This window comes from Rattus norvegicus, chromosome 2, assembly GCF_036323735.1.
Source record: "Rattus norvegicus strain BN/NHsdMcwi chromosome 2, GRCr8, whole genome shotgun sequence".
NCBI classification, from domain to species: domain Eukaryota; kingdom Metazoa; phylum Chordata; class Mammalia; order Rodentia; family Muridae; genus Rattus; species Rattus norvegicus.
The window spans coordinates 30,250,724-30,278,160 of NC_086020.1; the positions used below are offsets into that span (position 1 = coordinate 30,250,724).

The window sequence follows — 27,437 nt, forward strand, 5'->3', positions numbered from 1 at the left end:
CAAGAGAATGCCAAATCTTTAGCTTTATTACTGAATATATACCCCAAGTTCACCGGGTGGAAAATTCCAGGAAGCACAGTAGGAAAAACCAGCTTAAGGCCTCAGGAGCAAAAGACCAAACACGTGCCCCAAATTTACTGGGGAGAAATCCAGAGAGACCAGCCTAAGCCCCAGGAACAAAGACCGAGAACAAAAGACAGGATCAAACGGACCTGTTTATGATTACAGGTATGAGTTACGAGACCTGTTGCACACACGCACACATGCATACACGCACACACGCTCATACTACATACTTTTATTCTTTTGAGACAGGGACCCACTAGATGAGAAGCTTATCTACTGGCTTGACTGGCTAACTAGGAATCTCCACTAGGTCCCTCCTCTGTTTCTGCCTCCCCAGTGCTGGGTTTATAACATGCATGCTCTCACGCCTGCCCTTTTACAGGGTCCTGGGGATGGACTTCAGATCCTTGTTCAGACACAGTACCAACTCTCCATCTTCAGACTCTTCCCTGTCTCTGCACTCTCTGTCTCCACCACTCCAACCTCCCCTTCCATCCAGACAACCGTAGGAAGGGAGCATTTTCTAGACTTGCATAGAAAAGTAATGGTACAATGTGTCCTCATTTGGGGTCTGGCTCTTTCCCTGGGCATACTTGGGACCTATCCACTCTGCCCCAGGTCTCGGCAGCACACTCTGGTTTGTGTAGTGAGTAGCATTTCCGTATACAGACTATTCTGATGCATTAGCAATTTATCCCATTTCCAGAGTGAGGCGGAAAGGTAAGTGTTCTTTGGAAAGTCAGTTGTGTTAGATAGCGCTTTGCCGGGGCAAACACGTGAAGGAGTGTTTTCCTGCAGCAGACACAGGCGAAAGGCTAAGGCAGACTCATGAAAGAGTGTTTGGCTGAAGCAGACACAGATAAAAGGGTGTTCTGCTAAAGCAAGCACATGAAAAGACACATGATGAGGGATTCTTGGCCAACGACAATATATCGGTCCATCTTACATTGCCAGTTGAGCTCCATTTGTCAGGACTCCATAGAGAGAAATGCACTGGAAAAACTTCTGGTGGCGTGTTGCAGTTTCTTGTGGTTTCTACGGACTTGGGCTGATTGTCAGAGTGATGTCAGCCGAGACAGTTACACATACTGAGGCAAGACCCGTGGAGGACACGTGATGATTGGAAGGAGCATAAAAGGACTCGATGGACAGTGGCAGAGGCCGAGCGTGGCTTGTTAGTAGATGTGGCTGTGCAACACTTGGTTTCGAATCCTCCCTGATCTTTGCTTTGCTGTGAGAGGCACAGCTGAGAACTTCTGAGGTTTCTGCTGGTCCCTCCTGCTGACCAGGGCAGAAGCTGAGGCTTGGTTGTCTCCCTAGGTTATGCCATCGCTGCTGATTCCTGTTTGCTATCCCGACTTTACCGAACTGGACTGCTGGTGTACCTGTAGAGTGTTTGTGAGTGGATCGAGCTGCCCCTGCTGAATCCTGTGAATGGAACTGCTGATTTCCTGACAGTGCAGATGGGATTCTCTCCAATGATCTAAGCAGGTCCGCTTCCCCCGTATCCTTTCCTTTCCATTACCTCTGGTGGGTGGTGGGCTAAAAGGGAGGTTAAAGCATTTAAGAATCATCATTAAAAATAGGCTCTAAAACAAAAAATTAAAGTTACACCAGTGTTGCTGGTAGTCCAGGGGTTCAGCACATGGGGGTGACATCTGGGTAAGAAGACTGGAGAGACACTTCCCACAGACCTGGATCGCGTTTTGGGCGCTGCCGTTTTGGCAGTGAGGTATCCCATGATAGTTACTATTTTACCAAGTGGTCCCTCCTTATCCAAAGAGGAAGCAATCTAAGACTGAAGTGGGTACCAGAAACTGCTGATTCAGAGGGCACCAGACCTGATGCGTACTGTCTTTTATGTGAATTTTACATACGAATATATACATATGTATAATATACTAATAGATGAGTGATTTTGATTTATAAATTAAACATAGTAAAAATAATAATAGCAAGGATAAACTAGAATAATCGGAATGGTACATTACAATAAAAGTTATCTAAAGCTCGCAAGTTGTTTGTTTCTGGAATATTCCATTGAATATTTTTCTTTTTTTTCTTTTTTTTAGTTCTTTTTTTTTTTTTTTTCGGAGCTGGGGACCGAACCCAGGGCCTTGCGCTTCCTAGGTCAGTGCTCTACCACTGAGCTAAATCCCCAGCCCCTTTCTTTTTTTTTCCTTTTTAAGATTTTTTTTTTTTTTTTTTTTTTGTATATAAGTACTCTGTCTTCAGACACACCAGAAGAGGGCATCGGATCCCATTACAGATGGTTGTGAGCCACCATGGTTGCTGAGAATTGAACTCAGGACCTCTGGAAGAGCAGTCAGTACACTTAACCACTGAGCCATCTCTCCAGCCCCCATTGAGTATTTTTTTAGACACTGGTTGATCATAAGAAACTGAAACCTTTGGAAGAGAAATTGTGGCTAAGTGGGGACTGACTACTCTACATCCCAGGCCTCATGACCTGAGGTGTGTCTCACGGCTTCACATTCCTCCTGAGACTGTATGCCTGGGTTCTTATTAGGTTCCTGACCTGCCATGTTCTGCACCCTCAGCTCCCTCCTCATTCTTCCCTAGACCCTTAATTCCACATCTCCAGTATCCAGACAAACTGAGATGCGCACTGCCGCACTACTTGTGCTAGTAGTAGGCCTTGAACTTCATATTTGTCCTGTTTGTACCCAGGCCACAGTACTTGCCTGGTCCCCATCTTGTCCCTCAGGCTCCTTGGCAGCCCCATCCTCCACCCTGCTCCTCAGTGTTACAGTCATCGTGGGTCAGACCTGAGAAGAGACAGAGATTGACAGCACAGAACTGACAGCCTCAATGTGGACCTGCCAGATGTAAGAAGTTAACGTTTGCCAGAGGAGGCATCGCAGATCGGGGAAGAGGAGGAGGCTTGCCAATCAACGGCATAGGGACAATTGATGAGCTCCTTGGAAAAAAAATCAATTTAGATAATTATCTTAGCCTCCTCCAGATTAATTCCAGATTTATTGATGAGGTAAGTCCCCCACTCCCCACCCCCACGCCCAGAGGGAATGACTAGAGAATATTTATTAAGTCTCTGGGAGAAGGAGGGCTATCTCCTTAGCTTGGATTTTCATGATCTTCTTAATAGGGGGAAAAAATCAATAGGTTAAAAAAGAAAAAAGATCTGGGCTGGAGAGATGGCTCAGCCTTTAAAGGCTAAGCTCATGCCCCTAAAAAAAAATTCTGTTCAATTCTGCATGCTGAAAAAGCAATCCAAATAAAAAGAAATGAACTCTTTGAATTAAAAAAGAAAAAACAGTACTGAATACAGTCAATGAGGACATAATTCAGACCAATAGACACTCTACAGAGGGACATAGGTCTCCATGAGGAAATGGAACGGATAACAAGCATACGGGCAACTGGTCAGCCTTGCTCGACACACTGAAGTCTGCATGTAGATGGGCTAAGGGAGAGACAGGGACAGGGCTGGCAGTAGACGGAGCTCAGGAGGAAGAAAGCTAGCTTAGCATGCAGGAAGGCCTGGGTCCGATTCTCAGCGCTGCTTAAACCAAGCCTACCTGTAATTCTAAGACAGGATGTGGAAGAGGAAGGATCTGAAGTTCATGGGCATCCCTGGCTAGGTATCTAGTCTGGGACCAGATTGGGTTGACATGAGAACATGTTTCAGAAAAAAATAAAGGAAGGAGGGGTTGGGGATTTAGCTCAGTGGTAGAGCGCATGCCTAGCAAACGCAAGGCCCTGGGTTCGGGCCTCAGCTCCAAAAAATAGAAAAAAGAAAAAAAAGAAAAAAAAATAAAGGAAGGAAGGAAGGGAGGAAGGGAGGGAGAAAGGAAGGAAGGAAGGAAGGGAGAGGGAGGAAGGAAGAAAGGAAGAAAGAGAGCTGGAGAGATGACTCAGCGGTTAAGAGCACTGTCTGCTCATCCAGAGGTCATGAGTTCAATTCCCAGCAACCACATGTGGCTCACAACCATCTGTAATGGGACCTGATGCCCTCTTCTGGTGTCTGAGGACAGCTACCGTGTACTTATATAAGAAAGAAAGAAAGAGAGAGAGAGAGAGAGAGAGAGAGAGAGAGAGAGAGAGAGAGAAAGAAAGAAAGAAATCTTTTAAAAAGAAAAGAAAAAGGACAGAACTCTTAATGAGTGTAGTCATAGGCACAACCATGACTTGTCTATGGTCTCTGCTCATGGGAGGGGGCCCTGAGGCTATGAGAAGCCAGCAACTTGATAGCCCTGCAATCATTATTGTTATTAAAGCCAGCCTCTCCCACCCCTCCGCAGCCTGTAAGGCAGGTGAGTCTGTTCTTATTTGACTGTTGGGGAGACTGAGGCACAGAGAGCTGTTGTTAGACAGCATGAGGGTCAGTATTTGATGACCCTAAGCCATCTACCCTGACCCGGCCAGGCTGCCTCTCAGCAAACAAGCAGGTAGTTCGGGGCTGAGGAGATAACTTGGTGAGTAAAGCACTTGCCTTCCAAGTGTGAGGATTGAGTGAAGGTCCTAGGACCCACTAACGAAGCAGGGCGTGGTGGCAAGGTCCTGTGAATTCAGTGCTGGCAAGAACAGATGAGGGTTCATGGGGGTGGCTGGCCAGCCCTCAGGGCCTGCTTCTTGAGTTCCAGGCTATTAGAAACTCTGCTTCAACAATGTCTGAGATTCACCTCCACCATGCATTTGTGTGTATCTGGTGCACACACAGAACAGACAGAGACATAGACACACACATAAACACAGACACATACACGCACAGAGAGAAACACAGAAATATAGACACACATACAAACATGCACAGAGAGACTCATGGACAGACACAACACAGACACATACACCCAAACAGACGCAGGTACACTCAGAGAGAAACAACACATATAGGCACACACGGAGGTTGACACACGCACACACGCGCGCGCGCGCACACACACACACACACACACACACGCGCGCGCGCGCGCCACTATACACCTTCCCCCAGCACACATAACAGCAACCTGACTCCCAAAGGATCCTGCACCTTGAAGACTCGAATAAGGAGCTACAAGAAAACAGTGAGAACCAAGAAGAGGGGAATGCAGCCAGCAAAAGACAGAGTACTGGATGAACAAGCCCACACCTTGCCCTGAACATGAGTGCGTGGCCGTTGTTTTCCCTTAGCTCCCTCGATGACTGTCCCCACCCCATCAGGTAATGTGGCCTCCTAATGCATCCCTCCCTCCCGAGCCACGGTGCATCTGAGTATCTGGAAGCCAGGCTTCAGACCTTCCTGGCAGTAGGCTAGGCTGCCTGTCCCCTGGGAATCCTTTGTCCTTTCCCAAACCTGCCATTTGTGGTGGTGGTGGTGGGGGGGGACCGTTGTCTAAGCCTAGTGATAATTTATGTTAATATAATCTGTTTTAAAGTGTGATGAGGTTGGGGAGGCCTTGGTTCAGCACCCTAATCAGGAATGATTAGTGAGTCTCTGAAGTGTTCTAATCAAGAACACACGCTCCAGAAGTGCTATTTGAATATTGTTTTTGAAATCTAGCAACAGATCCATTAACTACTCAAGGAAGGGTGGGGGGGGGGGATTCAGGTTGAAACCTGGCTGACTGGAAAGCTTGTGAGGGAGCCTGTGGGGGCCTGAGGGAGCCTATGGGGGCCTGCAGGAGCCTGAGGGAGCAGCCAGCCCAGCCTTTGGAAATACACATGACTTCTAGACATCTATTGGACTCTGTTTTTTCCTATTTCCCTGAGACTTTAGTGTCCTACCCCAGCTTGAAATCGGCTAATCCTGAGTCAGAATACTGTCCCTTTGGGGTGTACCCCCAGATTATTGGAGTGCCCGGATAGATGCCTGCCTCAAATTCACAAAAGTGACTGTGTTGTGTTTAAAGCTCTTTGTTGGGGCTGGGGATTTAGCTCAGTGGTAGAGCGCTTACCTAGGAAGCGCAAGGCCCTGGGTTCGGTCCCCAGCTCCGAAAAAAAGAACCAAAAAAAAAAAAAAAAAAAAAAAGCTCTTTGTTAATACACTGGCACACTCGGCAGAATGTTGTCTTGGACTCCCTTCTGAGACCTGGTGGCAAGGCTATGGAAGTGGGGGGCACTGTGTATGTACCCCAGTGACTCTCACGCCAGAGGCCACCAGCAGTCACAGCAGCAAAACCAACAAAAAATGACTGAGGCCACACTTGCTTGCATGGAGGGAATGGGCCGCATGTAACCCCCTCAGCCTAAGCTCATTCCCACTGGCCCAAGAGATTTCCCTACACATGTATGAAACAGAGCTGCTAACCACAGAGACATTAAGGGGGGAAGGTTCCATTCTCCCCCCAAACCCCTCACTCCTGCTGGAAGCAGACTGATTGACAGGTACAGGGGATTGACCTCAGTGAGGTGCCTTCTAATTAGCAGCCATGGTGGCCAGGGCCAGCTCTGCAAATGCCTCCGGGGCTGCCATTCCGCAGAGCAGGCAGGTCCATTAGGGCTCTGAGTGCTAGGAGGGGGAGCAGAAGGGGGTACCTCTTTGGGGTAGAGATGGGGAAGAGGCACCAGATCCTGAGGTCTTTATGAGGACAAGACTTCTGCGAGGACGGAGGGATTTCCCCAGTTGACAGACAATAAGAAACCAGCCCTAGCCCCCTTCCAGTGCATTTTCAATGTCTCTGACAACTTGACCTACTATTATGAAAATTACTCCAATTCTGCATTTGCATGTGAAATGCCAGCTAAGTGCTCTGAGGGGCAGATTCTGCAAACGAAGCATTGGAGTTCCTAAATACAGTGTTGGTGTTTGGTCCTTTGTTGGGCTGGCTTGTGACCCAGAGACATGACAGGCTTTGCCCCGTGGCCTGTGGTGAATTACTTGTCCCCCCAAATGCTTCCTATGGCTCACAGACAAGCCCCCTTAAAGTAAATGGGCTTCAATCACCAGTTTCAACAATTCTCCTGTCTCCAAGTAATAAAACATCTGGGAAATTGGGCTAAATGGATAAAACAGCCCTCTGTAATAAGTATCTGGCATCCGTACAACTCTGTATAATGTGCCTTCTTTTTTTAATGACCAGATGTGGTACTTCTGTGTTATGAAAAGCAGAGGCATGTGTAGCCATGCCTTTTACTACCTTTAAGATGCAAGCTCTATTAATAGCTCTCAGGAGAGATGTTCTCCCATTGACTGAGAATTGTTGATGTGTAGGTTTACAAACTTGAAAAGTAAGCGAACCACTCGGAAAATTGCGGATATAATTTAAGCGGTCGTTAAACTGGACACTTGAAGGAAGCTGGCTTCAGGAAAAGAATTCGGTCCATAAATTTCCCCTCTCTCCCGGTGAGTTTGTTCCGCAGAGTCTTTGATCTCGCGGCCGTTTATGGGCTTCTCTGTCCTCTGTGATATTTACAACTTTACGAAGAAATGATTTCATCAAACTTGTTGTTCACTTCTTCCCGATTTCTCATTAAGAGAGATTAGCTGGTACCCCACCTGTGCAGACCCCATTTTATAGTCCTTTTGGGGATTCCAAGATGTTTTAAACACACGTGAGTCTGTCTCTCTCTGTGTGTGTGTGTGTGTGTGTGTGTGTGTGTGTGTGTGATGGGAGATATGTCCATATATGTATGTATGTGTATATATATATATATACACATATATATTCAGTTCAGAGCATTACATACACACATACACAGTTTTAATCTTTATTTCTACACACATGCAAACATTTATTTAGAAAGTTTGGGAAACTTGGCAGCGTAAATTTACAAACCCGCCATAAGGTGGTATGATGGTAGATGCTGGCCTGGGGCTACAATTAGAGACCTTATCTCACAACAGTCAAGGAGGATGAAGGGACAGCTCAGTGGTTATGACCACTACTCCTCTTGCAGCGGACCTGAGGTGGGTTCGTCCCCAGCATCCTCATGGGGGCCAACAACCAGCTCTAATCCCAGCCCCAGGGGAATCTGACATCCTCTTGATGTCATGGGACACAGGGAGGAATATAGTATGTACACAAACCCACATGCATGCACATGCATACGCACACCACACGCAAACATTCAAGCACGCACACACGAGCACACACACACACACACACACACACAAACACACGTGTGTTCTCCCCTTTATAAAATCACAGCCTTTCAGGAACTGGAGCCAAGTCACCCACTCTCACCCTTAGAGCTCGCGAACATTTTCCCTCTTGTGAAACAGTCCTTTAAGATCTGAGTCTGAATGGACTCATATTTATCGGTCACCTTTTTAGTTGGCGATAATGGTCTGTGAGAGCAGCTTTTGGTAGCTTTCGGATTCTTTTCTACAAGTCAGGCTACTGGATCAAAGGTGCCGGCTCTGACTGTTGGGACTTCACGTTCAGGTGCACCGTGTGGGCGTAATGACATGCCCCATCCTCCCAGGGGATGCGAAACCCAGACCGCACTCTCCTGCAGGCGCTCCGGGTCTTCCTCTCAGTATCAGTGCGGTAGCAAGATCCCGAGTCTTCGTCTGATAAATCACTTTGTTCTCCTGGTTTGATATTTCCATTCGAACTTGCATGATGGTCTGGAACATCTTATTCCCTTTGCTGAAGTTCCCCTCTTTCCTTTCTTTCTTTCTTTCTTTCTTTTTTTTTTTCCGGAGCTGGGGACCAAACCCAGGGCCTTGCGCTTGCTAGGCAAGCGCTCTACCACTGAGCTAAATCCCCAAGCCCCCCTCTTTCCTTTCTTTTTTTTTTTTTTTTTTTTTTTTTTTTTGGTTCTTTTTTTCGGAGCTGGGGACCGAAACCAGGGCCTTGCGCTTCCTAGGTAAGCGCTCTACCACTGAGCTAAATCCCCAGCCCCCCCTCTTTCCTTTCAACCTCTCTTTCTACCCATCCCCTTCCGCATGTGGGTTCTAGGGATTGAACCCAGGTTACCAGGCTTGGTGGCAAGCCCCTTTACCCACTGAGCTGTCGTGCCAGTCCTTTTGCTTTTAAGCCTCCCCAGCCCGAGATACATCATCGATTTTCCCCAGCATTCTTTTTTCTGCCTTTTTAAATTTTTATATACATCACAAGTCTTTGCAGAACTGATGTTGGCCATTACAGGAGTCAGGAGGAATCTAATTTATGATTTTCCCGGCACCATTCGTTCAATAGTCCATCTTTGTATAACCCATCTTTTAAACGTGTTGCTATTTCTTTATCTAGGTCTGCTTTATATGCGCTTGCTCTCATAGCTGATTTCCTGGTGGCATCTCACCGTTTCTTAGCCCACGTCTTATGCCTGAAAACTGAATTTTACTGATTTTCATGGGCTGCAGACCATAGCTCTGCGTAGCTTTGAAGCCCTGGGCCCCCATCACCCTCCATTTCTACATAGGAACAAATTCACTAATTCATCTAGTTTTTGCCCCAAGGTTACTCTTTATCTTTCTTTTTAAAATTAATTAATTAGTTTGCTTGTTTGTATGTGTGGGTACCACATTACACATGTGGAATTCTGAGAATAACTTTGTAAATTGGTAAAGGACCAGCCTCGGCTTGGAGAGGTGTTCCTGAGAGAAGGGTGTCTGGGAGTGGCCAAAAGTCTAATTGTGGGTCCAAGCTTTCGGCCTGGGTTCTATTGAGATTCTATTGAGATGGCTTTCCAGACTGATATCTCCCCCTCCTCCCTCCCCTCCCTCCGTCTCTCCATCTCTCTCTCTCTCTCTCTCTCTCTCTCTCTCTCTCTCTCTCTGTGTGTGTGTGTTCTGCTCTGCTTTAAACAGCATTTTCTTGCTATTCTAAAAAACTCTCTGGTTGAGACAGCTCTCTCTGCTAGTAAAAATTATAAACTCTATCTGGATAGATCATGGGTTTTTCTGACCAAAGTCAGAAAAGCTGCTGTAAAAAAAAAAATCGATCTTCCAACCGATCAGAAATCCTGTTAAAAAAAATTCTTTCTTAAGAGATATATTTATTTAATGTATATGAGTACACTGTGGCTGTCTTCAGACACACCAGAAGAGGGCATCAGATCCCATTACAGATGGTTGTGAGCCTTCATGCATTTGCTGGGAATTGAACTCAGGACCTCTGGAAAAGCAGTCAAGTGTTCCTAACCACTGAGCCACCTCTCCAGCCCAAAGAAATTCTTGAAGAGCTGTTTCCACTCTCCAGAGATCTCCAGACAGCTCAGTTCTCTCTGGAGAAAAATTCCAAAGAAGAACTGCTATTGCTTTCTGCAAGCTCATCCCAGGTAGATCAAAAACCCCGTTTCTTATTTGCCTAGCAATTCAGTTATTAATTTCAGGTTCTCTTTGATTATGAATCAGCATCCAGCCCTTTGATTCTTAGGAGACAGCAAGCATATCTTTTTTTTCATAACATTGCAAAACAAATTGGAGATCTGTCACCATTACTAAGCACAGAGGATAAAATAGGCGGGTAGGACCCTGCCCTGAAATTACCATTTCCACCTTGCCTGGGCCTAACCTTGCTCTGTCCTAGGCTGACCTTGAACTCAGGAATCCATTCGCCTCTGCAAGCATAAGCAAAAAACTCAGCTGGGCAGGATCTCCCGCAATCGCCGCTCCCCAAATCTCTTTATCTCCTTCCTTAGTAATTTTCTAACAAGTTGTCTCACAGGGCAGCTGTTTTCATTCCTTAGGTTCATGAAGCCCCTCATACAATCTCTAAGGCCTCCTTATTTCTGCATAGTTGAGAGATTTGTTTTTGAACTCGTGTGTTTAGAGCTCTTTCTCAAATCCTTAAGGGCTGTCCTGAGGCTCCCAGTGTTTGTCATTTTACTGAGACACAGCCACGCCCTAGACTCCTGGACTTGTACTGTTTCTAACTATCGTGGAGTCATTAAAGCTAACGGGGAGGACATTCCTCAGAAGGAAAGAGGCCTCCATTGCTAGCACTGGTTCCAGAAAATACGTACATTATCACACAAACAAGCCTTACACACACATCAACACGCCTGGAGGCTCACACGGGGCCCTGTCCCAGGGGCAGAAACAATGTCACTCTGTCCCCACAAGCCCAAGCCAGGATTGGCACTCCTTCTATCATGCAGGACTGGGAATCGAACTCAAGTCATTCGGTTTAGGAGGAAGTGCCTTTACCCAGTGAGGTATCTTGCTGGTGCCTACTCTTTATATTCAACATAAAAATATCTATCATGTAAACACCACAAGTCTTTTTTTTTTTAATTTATTTTATATAAATGAGTACACTGTTTCTCTCTTCAGACACATCAGAAGAGGGACATCAGATCTCATTACAGATGGTTGTGAGCCACCATGTGGTTGCTGGGAATTGAACTCAGGACCTCTGGAAGAGCAGTCAGTGCTCTTAACCCCTGAGCCACCGCTCCGGCACTTTAATTTTTATTTTATGTGTATGCTTTGCTCCACACGTACACCCGTGTGTCATGTACATGCCTGGTACCTGCTGATGTCAGAGGAGGGTGTTGAGTCTCTAGAAAGGAAATAAAGATGGTTGCGAGCCACCATGTGTGTAAGGTGCGGTCTTGACCGCACAAGAACACTGCTTGACAAACTCTGCTCGATGCAAACATTGCTGTAAGTCCACGGGAAGGCTCGCTTTACAGAGAAAGTCTGCAAAGCTCTCTGCGATGTGAGTCTTCTCCATGTTCCGTGGGTATCGATTTTTAGCATTGGATTTTCTTTAAATTGAACTCCGTTTCAAAGTGTGTCATGGTGATCAGAAGAAAAACAAACTTCTTTAAAGGGGACCAGTAGGTGGTGCAGTTGTTAAGGGCGTCTTCCACCAAGCCTGAAGGCCTGAGTGACAACCCCCAGAATCTATACGGAAGAAGGAAAGAACACACTCCTGCAGCTTGTCTTCTGAACGCCACATGTGAGCTATTGGAGCAGAAGGAGGAGAATCTCTGTGAGTTCTGGGCCAGCACAGAGAAACCCTGCTCAACAAACAAACAAAAGGTCTAGTGAAAGAGACAAAGAGAAAAAGTAAAAGAAAGGAAGAAAGAAAGACAGTGCTCTCCATATGGGTGTCAATTTAAAGTGTGTATATTTTTACACTTAGAAAATTTACTTAGCCGGGTTTGGAGCCACATAACTTTAATCTCTGTACTTGGAAGGCAGAAGCAGGATCTCTGTGAGTTTCAGGCCAGCCAGAGTTACATAGTGAGATCCTGTCTCTGAAAAAGGTTTTGTGTGTGTGTGTGTGTGTGTGTGTGTGTGTGTGTGTTTGTTCCATTCTAGGTAAGCTTTCTACCAGAGTTACGTCCCTCCCTCCCTCCTTTTTCTCCCCACCCCCCATGCTAAGGATGGAAACCAAAGTTCTGTAAATGCTAACGTAGCCCTCCTCTCTGAGCTACAAACATCTTTAGCCTTCAGCTTCCCCCACCAGAGACAACGTTGGTCTCCTGTCTAGAGTCCAGGCTACCCTCAAACTCCTAGTCCTCTTCTGCCTCCCAGCGGTGGGGGTATAGGCAAGTGCCCCTATAGCCCACTCTACTCATGAATTCCTTGTCACTTCTGATATCCCTTTTGATTTTCCTCTTCTCATTTTCCTGTCGAAGATAACTCTTGGTGGTCAAACTTTGTGGGTTTCCATTTATGTTGCTTCAGAATGGTTACAAAGACACAATCCATGCTTAATTGTGACTGCAGCAGGGCTGGGTTTGTCATTCTGGGATCCAAGGTAGACATCTCAGAGATGCCCAGTAATGCCAACACTGAATGGAGGCTGTGGTTTCTTGCAGGGGTTTTCCCTGTACAAAGGTATGCTGCCTGTGTGACCACTTCCCCATTCCCCAGTTGCCTTTCTGTCCCTTGCTTTTGTGCTTCCCATTGACCTTTGCTAGTCTATGACTTATCTTTCTTAGCATGGCTATAAACTGCTTCTTTGACCTACACTGGTTCTTTTCAAACTTGGATCTAGGAGATCCTCAGGCCTGGAGCCTCTTTGATGGGATCCCTGAGTTCCAAGATAATCTTTAAAAAAAAAAAAAATCCCTCTGAGATGTCTTTACTAATGCTTACCAGTTCTCAAAGCAAATGTATAAGCGCACAATTATTCAGAATGGAAAGGCATTTTCTTGTTATCTGAGTTCTGTCTCTGAGGGGCTGGTCAGCTGCTTCTGGGGCTCACAGAAACAGTCAATGGCAGCTTAAGTAAACGATGTAACAATGTTTTGCTTTTTTCCCCCTCTCTCACTAAGCTGACTTGGTTGAGTGACTCAATGACCTAAAGGCTAGTATCTCTGGGATTTCCTTGTTCTTTGTAGCCATAGCTAGTTGCCACAGTATTAAAAACCAGTGTGTAGGGGTTGGGGATTTAGCTCAGTGGTAGAGCGCTTGCCTAGAAAGCGCAAGGCCCTGGGTTCGGTCCTCAGCTCCAGAAAAAAAGAAAAAAAAAGAAAAAAAAAAAACAAAACAAAACAAACCAGTGTGTACCTGAGGTGGAAGGACAGTAATGAGCCGCTCACGGGGACCCTGGACATCTGCACCGGCTTCTCTTCACTTCATTTCCCAAGATCAAGCTTGGCTCAGGGACTTCTCTTAGCTAAAGGGGAGGCTGGGAAGCAGCTACATTGTAACAAACTCATTTGGGATGGTTTAGAAGATGAATCATAACTCACTGCTCCCGGCTGAAGGAATTGTTTGGGAGCCACCAAGATGTGGCTCTCAGATAGAAAAGCTGCTGACCTGACAAGGGCTTCAACTCCTTTCACAGAAGCTCTGCTCTTTCTCTTTGTAACAAAGGTTAAGATCGTCCCTTTGTCTCTTGCAGAATAAATGGTGTTTTTGGTTTTTTTCCTTTGGGCTCCTGCTTTTCTCCTCCGTTCTCAACAGTCCTGCCCTCACACCCCACCCACAGAGTAGAAAAGACATTAAAGGCTTGCTGAGGCTTCAGAAATCGATATCAAATTCCATGTCTTGGTCAAAATGTTAAGAGTTTAAGTTCATTTAGTCTCACCAAAGTTTAATTTCCTGGGTCAAGGTGGAAATAGTTGTGTTTAGTTGATGATAGGGTAAGGGTGGCTTCTGATGGAGGAGGCTCCTACTGTTAGCTGACTGAAAACGGAGGATCTAGCAAAATGTCCGTCTCCTCCCACACAGGAAGGAGCTGGGGGGAATCTCCCAACTCTGGTACTCATCCATTCTCCTTAGCCGGTCTACATTCTCTCCACACTCTGATCTGTTACCAGTTTTTGGTCCCAAGCTGTCTCCTCTCTTAGAATCATGAGGTCAGTACAAGATTAGCCATGATGGAGACTACTGGCCAAGAGTAAGAAACTTGCCATCTGATTGTCTGCCCTTGGCGGGGCTGGAGGTTAAAAGAAACAGAGGCCAAAGAGATGGCTCAGCAGTGAAAGATGCTTTGGCCCTGGCAATCTGAGTTTCATCCTTGGGTGGGAAGGAGAGAGCCAAGTCCTACCAGCTGTCCTCTGACCTTGACAAACATACTGTGCACAGGAACCGGCTGTCCCTCGACTGTGCTACTTACCTTTCCGTCGCTCTGTTAAAACACCCCGACCGAGACAACTTTAGAAGAAGAGAGTTTATTTTGGCTTGTGGTGCCAGTCTGATGAGAGTCCACCACGACGGAGCAGAGGCATAGAAGCGAGCAGCAGGCTGCTAGGCAGCAGTAGGGAGCTGCAAGCTCACACCTCAACCATAAACATGAAGCAGTGAGAGCGAGCGAGAGCTCCCCCTAGAGGTGGGCAATGCTACTTACTCTCAGACCCTGCATTCAGTAATGACTTCCTCCAGCAAGCTATCGAAACTGAGCCACCGAGCCACCGACTCAGGACCAAGTGTCCAAATGTCCAAGACTATGGTGGAGATTCCTCATTCAAATCAACACACACACACACACACACACACACACACACACACACACACACACACACAAAGAGAGAGAGAGAGAGAGAGAGAGAGAGAATAGAAACAGATAGATAGATAGATAGATAGATAGATAGATAGATAGATAGATAGATAGATAGGTGGGGTGGCTGGCTGGTTGGGTAGATAGATAGATAGATAGATAGATAGATAGATAGATAGATAGATGGATGGATGTAATTTTTAAAGAAAGAGGAAGGGAAGGGACAATGAAGAGGAGTTATGGGTCCCTCTGGTACCCATCTCAGATCTAATCAGTTTTAACTAGCCCACCTGAAGAGGGTCTTTTGACCTCCAGGGATTCTGTCCTCAGTGATAAGACAGAATCCTTCTGTGGCGTAGGTCTTAGTGACTTTCTGTGCTTCGTGCCCACTTTCTCCGGGCCAGGAACTGTTCACTTTGTGATCCCTTTGAATTCAGAATTGCCCAGGGCTTCCCCACAGCCATTTCCAAGACAGTCCTTAGGCAGATGAGTCCTCCAAGATGAACCTTCTGCCCACCCTGCACTGGGATTGGATGTGCCAAGGTTAACGTGTACCCAGATCTGACCATGGTCTTCTGGGCTGCCTGAGAAATCTAGCCTCGGCCGCTCTGCCCCCAGATTTGATATGAACCTTCTGAGACCTTAGGCAGGTGCCTTGGTTTCACTGAACCATTATGTTCTCACCAGGGAATATTCAAAGTATATTAGGAGTTACTGGTGCAAATGTCACATCAATACCAGAGTCATGTTCTCTGCTCTAAAGGTCTCCTTTCCCCCACATAAGTTTTTAAAGAGATATAAAGACTATAAAAATCAGAGTAAACTGGGGGGAAAGGAGCTAGCTAATGTCATTAAATTGAAATGACTCCAAGTGAAATAACCCTGCGTCTTCCCTTGATAAGGGGGTGTCCTCAGGATTAGCTAAAATTGTCAGCTCAGAGGGCACGGGGCCTGAGATTTCTCTCACTCCTGATGCCAACTCCGAGCTTGGGGTCAACCCTTCATTCATTAATCGGCTGGGCCTTCTGGTACCCACCCAAAGCTGGTCTACTCAGCTGTAGACACGAGAGGAGCTGCTGCGGGCAGAGTCCAGAAGGCTCTGAAGCAAACGTTTGCCATGCTCGGGCAACATCTCTCTGCCACTGATGCCCTGTGTACTGTCTGACAGTACACAGGACTATTGTCAAGCGGGGAAGTTCACCTAAACCTTGGTCTTCAGAGGCCTTATCAGGGCCCCATTTTATAGGCTTGATCGATTGTGGATCCGGTCCATCTCAGCATCCAGGATGGCACAGATAAAGTTCCCATCTTACATCACTTGATCGGTCCCCCTTCTTGCACTGCGGTGGGTCTGGGCCCTGCCTCTACATGAAGACAGAAGCTAAGGGCAAGGGCCAGGCCTCTCTCTGAGCAACATGGACTTCTTAACTGCACAGGCCCCCTTCCGTAATCGACACGGATGGTGGTCCTTCAGGAGAGTGCTCACTGAAAAGCATCAGAGACCTCTGGGAGCTGGCAATTTGCCAGAGGGTGCTTTTGAGATGTGTTCCCGAGGATACTTCCCCCTATGTCCGATAAAGTCCCCAGGACTGCAGAATGTTCCCCAGCCAAAGGTTCTGGATTCCCTTATTCTGGGGCCTAAAGACAGCTGACATCTCTGGGAGTCAATTATCTGCCGTTGGCCAGATGTGTGAACACCTGCCTTGGAGGTCTGGGGAGCAGCAGTATATCGGAGTGGGAGATGACATAGCATGATTTGAATCTAAGCGGGAAAGCCTGGACTTTGTACACACAGGGAAGGGGGGGTTGGGGACAAAGGACATCGGACACCCTGGGAGGCGGAGTTAACAGTGAGCAGTCAAAGGAGTGGAAAGACTACAGAGGTTCGTTTACAAAACATCAGGGATTGTCTTAGGGTTCTCTAGCGTCACAGAACTTATGGGTAGTCTCTATGTAGGAAGAGGATTGGTTGATGACTTACAGCCTGTAGTCCAACTCCCCAACAGTGGTCAGCAGCAGCTGTGAATGGAAGTCCAAGGGTCTAGCAGTGGCTCCGCCCCATGAGGCAGGCAGGCAGGCAGGCAGGCAGGCAGGCAGGCAGGCAGGCAAAAAAAGGAGAGAGACTCTTCCTTCTTCCAATGTCTTTGTGTAAGTCTCCAGCAGAAGATTAAAAGTGTGCACCACCACGCCTACCCAGGACTTGCTTTGTCCCAGGTGACCTTGAACTCAGAGATCTCTTTGCCTTAAGCTCCTGAGATTCATAGCCACTTTGCCTCAAGATCTCCACGCCAAGATCCAGGTCAGAAACTTGTATCTCCCAGCCTCAAGATCAGGATCACGGGTGAGCCTTCCAATTCTGGATGGTAGTTCATTCCAGATATAGTCAAGTCGACAACCAGGAATAGCCACGACATATGTATTACAAAACGCGACTGATGGGAAGGATGTGGAGGTAGCCGAGTCATTAGAGGACTTACTAGAACGTTCGAAGCCCTGGGGTTGATACCTAGCACTATGTACAACTGAAATGGTGACACGTTCTTGTAATCCTAGCACTTGGGAGATGGGCGATCAGGATTCTGCTCACAAGGTGGAGTTCTGGAGAAAAATGAAGCAGAGCGAGGCAGGAGGGAGGGGCTTGACTGATCAGAGGACATCAGGGTGATTTGGGAAAAGCATGATGAACACGAGTCTCCAGACCACAGTGTTTGGTATTTAGGACCAACAAAGATAACAGTGTGGCCAGGGGTGACGATGAAGCTATATACATGGGCCCTCGTGAGCCCGAGTGACTCATTAGTTTATGAGACCGGAACAACAAAAGCAATCCCGCAGACGGCGCACACCCACTCGCTTCTTTGTATCCTCAACCTTGAAAGTCTGTTCTGCCTCCTACCCCTGTGTTGACAGAAGTAGAACTGCTCAGGGGCAGCTGAAAGACTAAAAACAATTCATAGTAGGGAGGTTACGGAGTGGCTGAGGGAAGCTATGAAATCGGAAGGCGATAGCGTCGGGTTGGCTGAAGTAACATGGTGGTGAAGTAGCACCAGCGCGGTGGAAGATGGTTGACGTTGTGCTGTGCGCGCCTCCCCTTGTGCTGCTTCCCCCGGAGGCCGCTTCCGTTAAGCTGTGGGGTTTTATGGATCTGAGTGTGTGTTTCTTTTGAATCTGCTGAGGCCAGCCCCAAGGTGGCCCCACTTTCCTCAGGTTTCCTTTCTGTTAAGGGTCCTTGACGTGATTGATGAGCTAGCTATTGGATAGCCTTTTCTAGGTAACTCTGAATATTTTCTTTGCCTTGAAGAATTTTTCAAAATGTCCTGGTTTCCTTTTTGACTTAGAATATTTATGTAACAGGTAACTTCAGCCGGAGTCTCGGGTTTGCCGTTGAGAGCTGGGAGAGCTCAGACACATCACCAGATCTTTCTAAGCACTGGTGTTCTTATCCACAAATGGAGATCATTTTGAGAACATTTTGCATTTTTTTTTGAGGTTAAATGGTGTTGTACATGTGAAAAATAGTACAAACGACAGTCATTATTTTAATGGAGTTGAAACAATTACCAGTTAGGGCAGTAACATGCTGACTAAGTACATGTAGAAGAAATTTAGGAAGCTCTATTTTTAATTACACTTATTTATTTTGTGTGTGTGCCATGATGTAAGTCAGAGGCCAACCCTTGGGAGTTGGAAGGGGTCAAACCTGGCCAGGCTTAGTGGCAACAGTCTTTACCAGCTGAGCCACCTCACCAGCCTTAGGAAGCATTAAAATGAATAATTCAGGACACTATCACATTAGTTGGGCACAGATGTGAGTAGTAGTTCCTTTTTTAAATTATTTATTTATTTGTGTATGTATGAGAGAAGTAGAGAGAGGCACAGAAAGAGAGACAGAGGCAGACAGACAGAGACACACACACAGAGTTAGTTTATGTGAACATCTCTGTATGGGGAGGCCAGAAGAGGGTGTTGGATACGAGTCACAGTTCTTAGTGGGACTCTCAGCTGGCTATGTGGGACCCAAATGTTGGTCTTCACGGTGGCTCAGCAAGCGTTTTCTTTGTTTTTTAATACTTTCTCTTGCTTTTGAGATTATGATACAATTACTTACCCTCCCTCTTCCTTTTCCTCCCCCAAACCCTCTCATATACTGCTTCTCACTCTCTTTTAAATACATATCCTCTATTCACTGTCAGCAATCAGTCTTAACCCCTGGGCTCTTAGCCTACCTGCCCCTGGTAGGTCCTTCTAACTGGAAAAGACAACGTGTGAACTTTAGAGTGAAATATATTTGATCGAATACTATTTCCCTTTCATATTTTCAGAGAGGCTTTGAGAAGAAACTTCTTTTGTGAACTATCGGAGCGATCTTCCTAAATTATAACAACTACAATCACCTAGTGCTTATTAAAGGTATAACTCAAAAAATATACACCAGTGAGGGGGTGCACATGGCCATAAGAGGCTTTCTCTTATGTAGAGATTTTTTTTTAAGGTAATGACATATAAAGCAATAACAATAACCATGGCTACAGTGTTGTGTAAAGGGGAACCAGTTTCTCTAAAATACAGTGTATTTTTTTTTTCACTGCTCAAAGTCCCTTGCATTTAATAAATAGCTCAATGTCTAAGCTGATTCATTCTAACCGGCTTTGCTTCCCAATAGTGCTGGCAAAATTTTATAGGCCCTGAGAGGCCCGTGATGGATAGTCTAACTCTCTTCAAAATGAAAGAGGAAAAAAGTTAACGCTTTAAGAGTTCTCCCCAAGTTCATCCTGGTACCAGGAAATTCTTAAAAGCTGGATTTTCTTATCTCAGGCCTTATGGGGGCCTGCCACAACCAACCACGTCTGTCATTTTGTATCCTTATCTTAACAGATAGCTGATGGGAAAGGACACTTGGGGTCAAAGAGCCATTTATGCTTCCTTCCCAGTGCCTTGCCTCAGTCCCCAGGACGACTTATGAGCCCCAACCCCTAACCACTGCTTCTGAACATGTGGGATCCTGGTTTGAGCTGCAGGCCAGACAGCCAGCTCCAGACCCCTGAAGTTGACCTGAGCTCGTTTAATGCCATCAGACTCCGTGTTGCTGAGCTAGTTTCAGCTGTTCATGCCACAGCTCAGAGCTCTTGCACCAGCATGTTTGTGAGGTCCCTGGATCCTAGCTCACTGCCAGCTCAGACCGTCCTCATTTCTCTCCTTGCATTCAGAGGCAGCCCCCGGGGCCTGACTGATTTCTCTTGCTTACAGCCCATACATATTCTTTTAAGTCTTCTGTTTAATCTACCCGAGACTCATGTGACTTCATGCTGTGTGTGCCTGGGCCTCTCCTGCACATTAAACTCCCGACTTTTATACCCAGCTCACATACCAACTTCCCAGGGAATCTACCACTCCTTTACAAAGCATGGACTATGTCTGTTGAGGAGGGCTTTCCTTGTTTATAAGGAGGCAGAGTCCTAGGGTTTGAAGGGTTGGGCGGTGTCATAGTCTGGTTCTGTGGCACAACTGGCTTCTGTGATACTGTATGCTACCATACCTCCATACTCAGAAGACCAGCATCCTTGACAACCACTGGGAGCTTGGTGTAAAAACAAGCTGACTTTCTCCACCCCAGACCTCCTGAATCATCAGAATCTGAGCTGAGCAAATTCTCAAGGTGATCGGTGGGAGAGTTTGAGAAACTGAGGCGTAAGGAGATACTTACTCACTCTAGAGACAGATGGTTTCAGTGAATCACATTCTAGAGCCCTGTTGCTCCTCACATTCGGATCTAGGGACTTTGTTTGGATTAGCATGCGGCTCCTGGGTCCACATACTTGTATCTGAATGGGGCAAATGGAGTGAGGGCATCCTCACCAGTGAGGACTGGGAGGACTGGGAGGACTGGGAGGACTGGGAGGACTGGGAGGACTGGGAGGACTGGGAGGACTGGGAGACTCACTGTGTGTGCCCTGGTGTCACACAATCTTAGCATCAGTAGGATCAGTAGAGGAGTCATCTTTTTGCTTTTGTTTTTTCAAGACAGAGTTTATCTGTGTAGTCCTGGCTGTCCTGGAATTCACTCTGTAGACCAGGCTGACCCTGAACTCAGAGATCCACCTGCCTCTGCCTCTCAAGTACTGGGATTCAGTGTGTGTGTCACCACCTCCTGACTCAGAGTTATTTTCTGATGCACAGGAAATTGAGATTTTTGGGAACAAGACTGGCTTTATGACTGGTTTAGAATATGAATAGTAATTCCTGGGGGCGGGGGAACTGTGTCTGCTGGGACTGACTGATTAGCACTGCAATGGTGTGAGGAGGTTGGGATGTTGCAAGTCCAGGGCTAATTACCTTATTTTAGGCTAGCTTTAGCCCCTGAATAGCCATCCCTTGCCCTGCTGTGTCACAACTAACATTCTGTGACCAATAGGCATTGTCCTCCAACCTAAAAGCTAAGAATGTCATCAGATAGCATCTGCGGCCATTAGGTAAGATTTCCTCATCTTAATGCACCTATCTTTCTGCCGTACCCACCGGTGTGTCTTAATCTTGCCTTGATGTATGACTTTCTTTTTTGTTTTGTAAAACTGTAAAATTTAACAAAACTGCTTCCATGCTGGAACATGGAATTCGGAGTGATCTAAACCTGTGTTCCTGAGCCACGGTCACTCAAAATGGCTCCACAAAACAAAATAAAACAAACAAAACAACAACAACAACAAAAACAAAGCCAACAACAAAAGTCTCTTAGTCCCTTTAAGATGAGAGCTGTGCTTTTCATCAGCAAGAAGGTAATGGACTAGAACACGTCTGCAACTACTTTCCAGGTCTGACCTGTGGCTGACCTCCCTAGCCAGACACACAGTCATTCAGTGAACGTGTAACGCTCATTGGCTTTTGGCTTTCGAGGCGTTCATTATCAACATGGTGTATAATTCCACCATGGTAATGGAAGTAATTAAAATGTGATCCGCTTATAATTACCACAGCTTGAAGGAATCACGTTTGGCCAAAATTACCTACAATGTTAGCCTCACAGCAGCTGTAGCAAAAAGGTAATCAAATGTGCACATTCAGGTAGAGTCTCCATGGCTGTCCCGTCATCGCTGTTTCATTGTACTGTGTGTGGGGTGTTTTGCCCGAATGGATATCAATGTTGGTGCCCTTGGAGGGCAGAAAAGGTCACTCAATTCCTTGGAACTGGAGTTACAGGCAGTTGTGAGCCACCATGTGGGTGCTGGTAATCAATCCCCAGGCTTCTAGAAGAGCAGCCAGTGCTCTTAACCCGTGAACCATCTCTCCAGGCCCTGTATTTACTTTTTTGAAATTGTGGTCCTTTGAAGGTAGGCCTTTGCAGGCCCTGAAACTTTGGCACTCTATTACCTCATGATCCAGCTGTTTCGTGGACTCTGGCTGCCTTTAAGAGGTCTGCGTGGTAAGATGGTGCCCTGTTACATCACCCCGGGTAACTAGGAAACCTGCATCTTTATTTAAATTATTTCTTACATAGTAATTTTGCAGTGTTTTAATCTTTCCTAAAGCATCCAGGAGGGTAAACCGAGAGACATGTTTTCATTTTCTGCTTGTTTGTTTTGGAAGGTACTAATTGTTGGTCATCGTCTCGTTAAAGATCTCCTGTGTATGGCCACAGCAGCACCGGTTTTGGCCTGCGGCTGCAGCTGCAGCCAAACGTCTTCAAAAGTTTTCTGGAACTCAGACCCAATGCTGAGCAAAAAAGGGAGGGATGGGGAGAGAAAGGATGGATCCCCCTAAGTGGCCCAGATGAAGTTCCCACTAAGTTGGTAGACTAGGGCCTTAAGATGGTAGTTATATCCTATTGTAGAAAAAATAAAGATAAAAAAAATGAAAATGTTTTTAATACTTCATAGTCCGGGTGTTAAGTGTCACAATCATATACCACCCAACTACCAGGACCTCTCACAATATAAAAGTTTTTGTAAAATGTAAGAAAAAAAATCAAAACAACAACCACCCCCCCAAAAAAAGCCCCAACAGACACTATTTTAGTGCATGTTGACTGAAAATGTTCGTGAAAGTGGCAGTTCACCCTCCACCCAGGAGGACATGCTTGCTATGGCACAGGTAGACCAGAGACCCACAGACAGCTTCTAGGTCAGGAAGCCTGGAATCTGAGCTGGGCCTGGGGGCCCACACCCGTAAACCCAGCATTTGGAAGGCAAGGTCTGCTTGGTATATAGAACCCTGTCTCAAAAAACACCCAGGTCGGTCGGATGATGACCCTGGGTACGGTGCTCTCTGCACAAACAGGAGGACCTGACCTTGGGGTCTCCAGAATCCATGTGAAAGCGAGGTGCAGTGGAAACTCTGCAACCCCAGCTCTAGGCTGTTGTTGTAAAAATATAAAAATAAATAGTATTGTGGTCTTTTATCCCGCTTGGTCCGTACTGTGGTGCCCCAAGATATCTGCTAGATATCTTGGCGGAAACACATCCCGGCCACACACTTTCCTACACTCAAACCCTCACATAAAAGAGCACACAACACAATAATCTTTGACCCAATTGGTAAGAAATAATTGCCCACTTAAACATACAAAGCCCGGTACCATCCATCCCTTGAAAACATTAATAACAACCTGTAAATACACAGAGCGGAATCTTAACATCACCTGCCATCTTGTCCTGCCACGCTTCTCACTCTCTCTCTCTCTCTCTCTCTCTCTCTCTCTCTCTCTCTCTCTCTCTCTCTCTCTCCTGTCTCTTCTTCTCTGTCCTGTCTCCTCCTCTTCCTTCAAACTTCTCTCCCACCCATCCTTCCTTCTCCTCCAATGATAGGCTTTCTATCTTGTACCTGCCCCTCACCTGTACTTTACAAATTCAATGGGGAGAAGGTTCTGGTGAAGTCACCTGAGTTCTGAGTACTGACTAGGCAGCTGTTCTTGGGACAGTGGAATTAGCATCAAAATACAGATAACTTCAGGGCAAACCACACTAGGCTTACAGGTTAGGGAGTGTGATGGAGATAAACAGATGCCTAGAGCTCCTTACCCAGACCTTGGCCTGGTCAAGTCAGTGAGATCTGGGTTCCATGAGAGGCCCTGTCTTAAGAAGCAAAGTGGAGTGCAATAGAGGCAAGTATTAGAATGTTGACCTCTGACCTCCACATGAGCACGCATGTGCACCTGTGCATGGCCAAAGAACAAAGGAAGCCTGCAGTGTGGATCCTGCCTTCTACTGTTGGCAAGATCAAAGAAACGTGCTTACCCTTATTTCTTCATCACCAAGACAGATACAGCATGTCCCTATGTAATCTAGGCTGGCCTTCAACTCACGACCCCTGTGTCTTACCCTTTGTTGCTGGGTCCCAGGCAGGTGCTATACCAACCATTTGCTTCTTATCTACTGTGCAGACTCTACCCACAGTCAAGAATCAGGGTTAAACTGGTTTTTAGCTATCTCCTAGCTTTCCTGGCATAAGGGTAGCTTTGTGTAGAGTTCTTAGTAGACTTAGCTACCCAGCCCAGGCTGTCAGGATCGGTACCGGAGTGTTAGAATTAATATCTGGCACCCCCTTCGTGTGGACCTCTCCACCTGGGTGACACACTCTGTTTTTTCACTACCTGAGCCTTATCAGTTCTTACACCAAGGGATACAGACCAATTAATCACCAAGGAGCAGAAATGGATTACCTCAGCCTTCGGGAGACTTGCTGCTTATTTCGGAGACGTTGGTTAGTGTGAGTTTGGCATGACCCGAGTTATTTACTCAGTTTTACTCATTGAGGGCAACAATCGCACTCCTTTGGAGACTCCTGGGGGTTTTCTTTAACTGATTTCTCTGAGTGTGAGCCTAACAGTGAAACTCTGGTTAAGGAAACATGTTCTAGGAAATGATGTTTTCCAAACAACACAAGGTAAATCCTTGGTGTTTAGCCCAACACAACAATCGACTCTCTTGCCTTGGTGAGAAAGGGGCACAGTTTCAATTATCTGTCTGCAAGGTCAAAGGAAGAAACTTCCTTTGCTACACTCTTCATTCACAAATCTGCACTTACTCAGGTTGGTCTGAGGCCACACACGGTAGAGAGAAGGAAGATACTGAATGGAGGCAAAACGAATCAAGAAACAGACAGCTCAGGCTGCAGCCTATCCGCTTGGCAGATACATGGTCCAAGGTAGGACACTGGATTCCTCAAACTTAGTTTCTGGCTGTGAAATGAAACGCAGTCTCAATTATCTCTACCTTTCCAAGGGTTTGAGGATTATGAGGTATGAAAACACTCTAAACTTTCTGTAATAACTACTTACTGGATGCTGTGCCCAAGAAACACATACTGCTTTTTGGGAATGAGTACAGAAGGCCCAAGCATTGTGTCACTGTAAGAGAGGATGCTGCCCCTACGCGGACTCCATCGAGAGACCAGGCAGATTTTTGTAACTGACATTTCCGTCTTTTTGTCCTCTTTTGGTCTGGGTATTTTGAGACAGGCTGACTCTGTGTAGCCCTGGCTGTCCTAGAACTCTGTAGAGCAGGCTGGCTTTGAAGTCACAGAGATCTGCCTGCCTCTGCCTCCTGAGTGCTTGGTCTAAAGGTATGCACCACCACACCCAGCTTAACATTTCCATTGTTTATTTTATTTTTGTGTATGAATGTCTGCCTGCATGTATGGAAGGGCTCCTGGTGTTTACATTATCCAAAGAATCCAGAAGAGGGCGCCAAATCACCCTGAACTGGGGTTACAGTTATGTTTCCCTGTGGGAGCTGGAAACCAAATCTTGGTTCTCTGTAAGAGCACCAAGTCCTCTTAGCCGCCTCTCCAGCCTTAATGTTTATATATACACACATCTGATAGTTCAGAGAGACGAGAGGAAAGGGACCCCCTGCTCCCTCTCCAGCACTTTGAATGCCATGGCTGATAGACAGGTCCTGTGTTTTCTGTTTCAGCTTTCGTATGGGTGTTGCTCCACTCCTCATAACTAAATCCCAGCCTGAGAGACTACTTGTTGATTCGTTGCTTGGGTAGACATCATGTGCTCTTTGAAGGAAGCTCCAACAGGGACTCGATCCGCTAAAAGGTTAGTGTGGGAGCACTGCTTTACTAATCCTAGCGGTTGGCTCCTAGACAATTGGCGTCTTCAAGGAGTAGAATGCAACGTACTCAGGGGACCTGTGCCTACCCACTGACAAGTCCTTCACATCTGTAAACCATTGTCCAATATAAGGCTTTCGAACTTTTACATACTCTGTATATGTTGGATTTAAAACATAATGTCACAATTGCTGGGTTCAGCCAAGAAGTTAAAATCTTCCTTTGTTTTCTATTGTATTTTTCTCTCAAGATTCTTCCAAGAGGACACATGAGCTCCCCTGGGCCTTTGGGTTGCAGACATGGAAGTGGGAAGATGTTTCTCTTACTGCGTGGGGCTTGATCACAGCAAGGGAAACAGTGTCTCGGCCCACAGCTGGGAAACTGTCTAAACTAAGTTTGAAAGAGCAATTTGATGAAGACATGTCTTTGCTTGTGAGTTGGTGTGCCAATCTCTACTGGGTACAGTGTGCCAGAATGTAACCATGATCTGGTAACCAACTATGGAGAAGGGGCAAAGTGGATTAAAAAAAAAACAGTCTAATTGTAGTCAATTGATTCCAGCTTCTCCTCTGTCACACTGTTATCAGATCTGTCAACATGGGGCAAAGTAAATCAAATAATCATGTCTTCTCTCCCTATAAATCCAGTGTGTGTGTGTGTGGGTGTGCGTATGTGTGTGAGAGAGAGAGAGAGACAGACACAGAGAGAGAGAGACAGAGACACAGAGAGAGACAGAAAGAGAGTGAGGAGGAAAATGGGGTGGGGTGGGGCAAACCTGGCACTCCAGAGGGCCGGAAAACAGGAACCATGAGTGGCAGGAAGATAGAGGAGACAGTGTAGTTCAGTGGTTAAGAACTCTGGTGTGACGAGAAGCACATCAGCTCTAGATCACCCTATGAGATTTTAGTCCTTTTGGGTCAATGTGGGTGTTAAATGGGATAGGTAAATACGGTGCTTACACACGATAAGTATAAAAAACGAGAGAGGTTCAACTTTGTTATTAATCCCAACTCTATCTCTGTAGACAAATAGGTTGTTGTCCACAGACTTCAGGACAATGAACCTAACATTGTATTTAGAAGGAGAAGTGGCAGGGATCTGACTAAATGATCCGGGTTTTGTCCTCTGCTCTCTGTGTCTGTAGGCCACCGGCTCACCCTGTGCCTGGCCATTCTCACAGACCAGCCGGATCCCGGCTTACCGTTTCCTCTGCTCATCTAAACACGGGACACCTGGGGCTCAAAGTAACTCCCAAGAATTTGAAGAGCGTGTTCATCCCAGAATGTTCATTCCCGTTTCTCTTTTCTGTAGGGTGGTTTGGAATGTTGTCAGACCCTTTGGCACTTGATCTTCCATGCAGCCAGCAGAGGGCACTCTTGCTTTATTTAATCCCTGCTGGGCTCCCTGGCAAGCCCACTTACCTGGCTTTGTTGGGGTGATTTTATCATGTCTTAAGAGGTAGAGGATATGAGGAGGAGGGTTTTTTGTTTGTAGTAAAATTTACCT

The 27,437-nt window shown here is 46.3% G+C and overlaps 1 long non-coding RNA gene across 1 annotated transcript; it reads left to right on the forward strand.

The window, feature by feature from the left end:
* The first annotated feature begins 1,055 nt into the window (after positions 1-1,055).
* LOC120100676 (uncharacterized) lies at positions 1,056-26,789 on the forward strand. The gene is made up of 3 exons (XR_005500525.2): positions 1,056-7,372; positions 25,787-25,917; positions 26,182-26,789. It is a non-coding gene; the product is annotated as an uncharacterized LOC120100676 (long non-coding RNA).
* Positions 26,790-27,437: the final 648 nt, after the last annotated feature.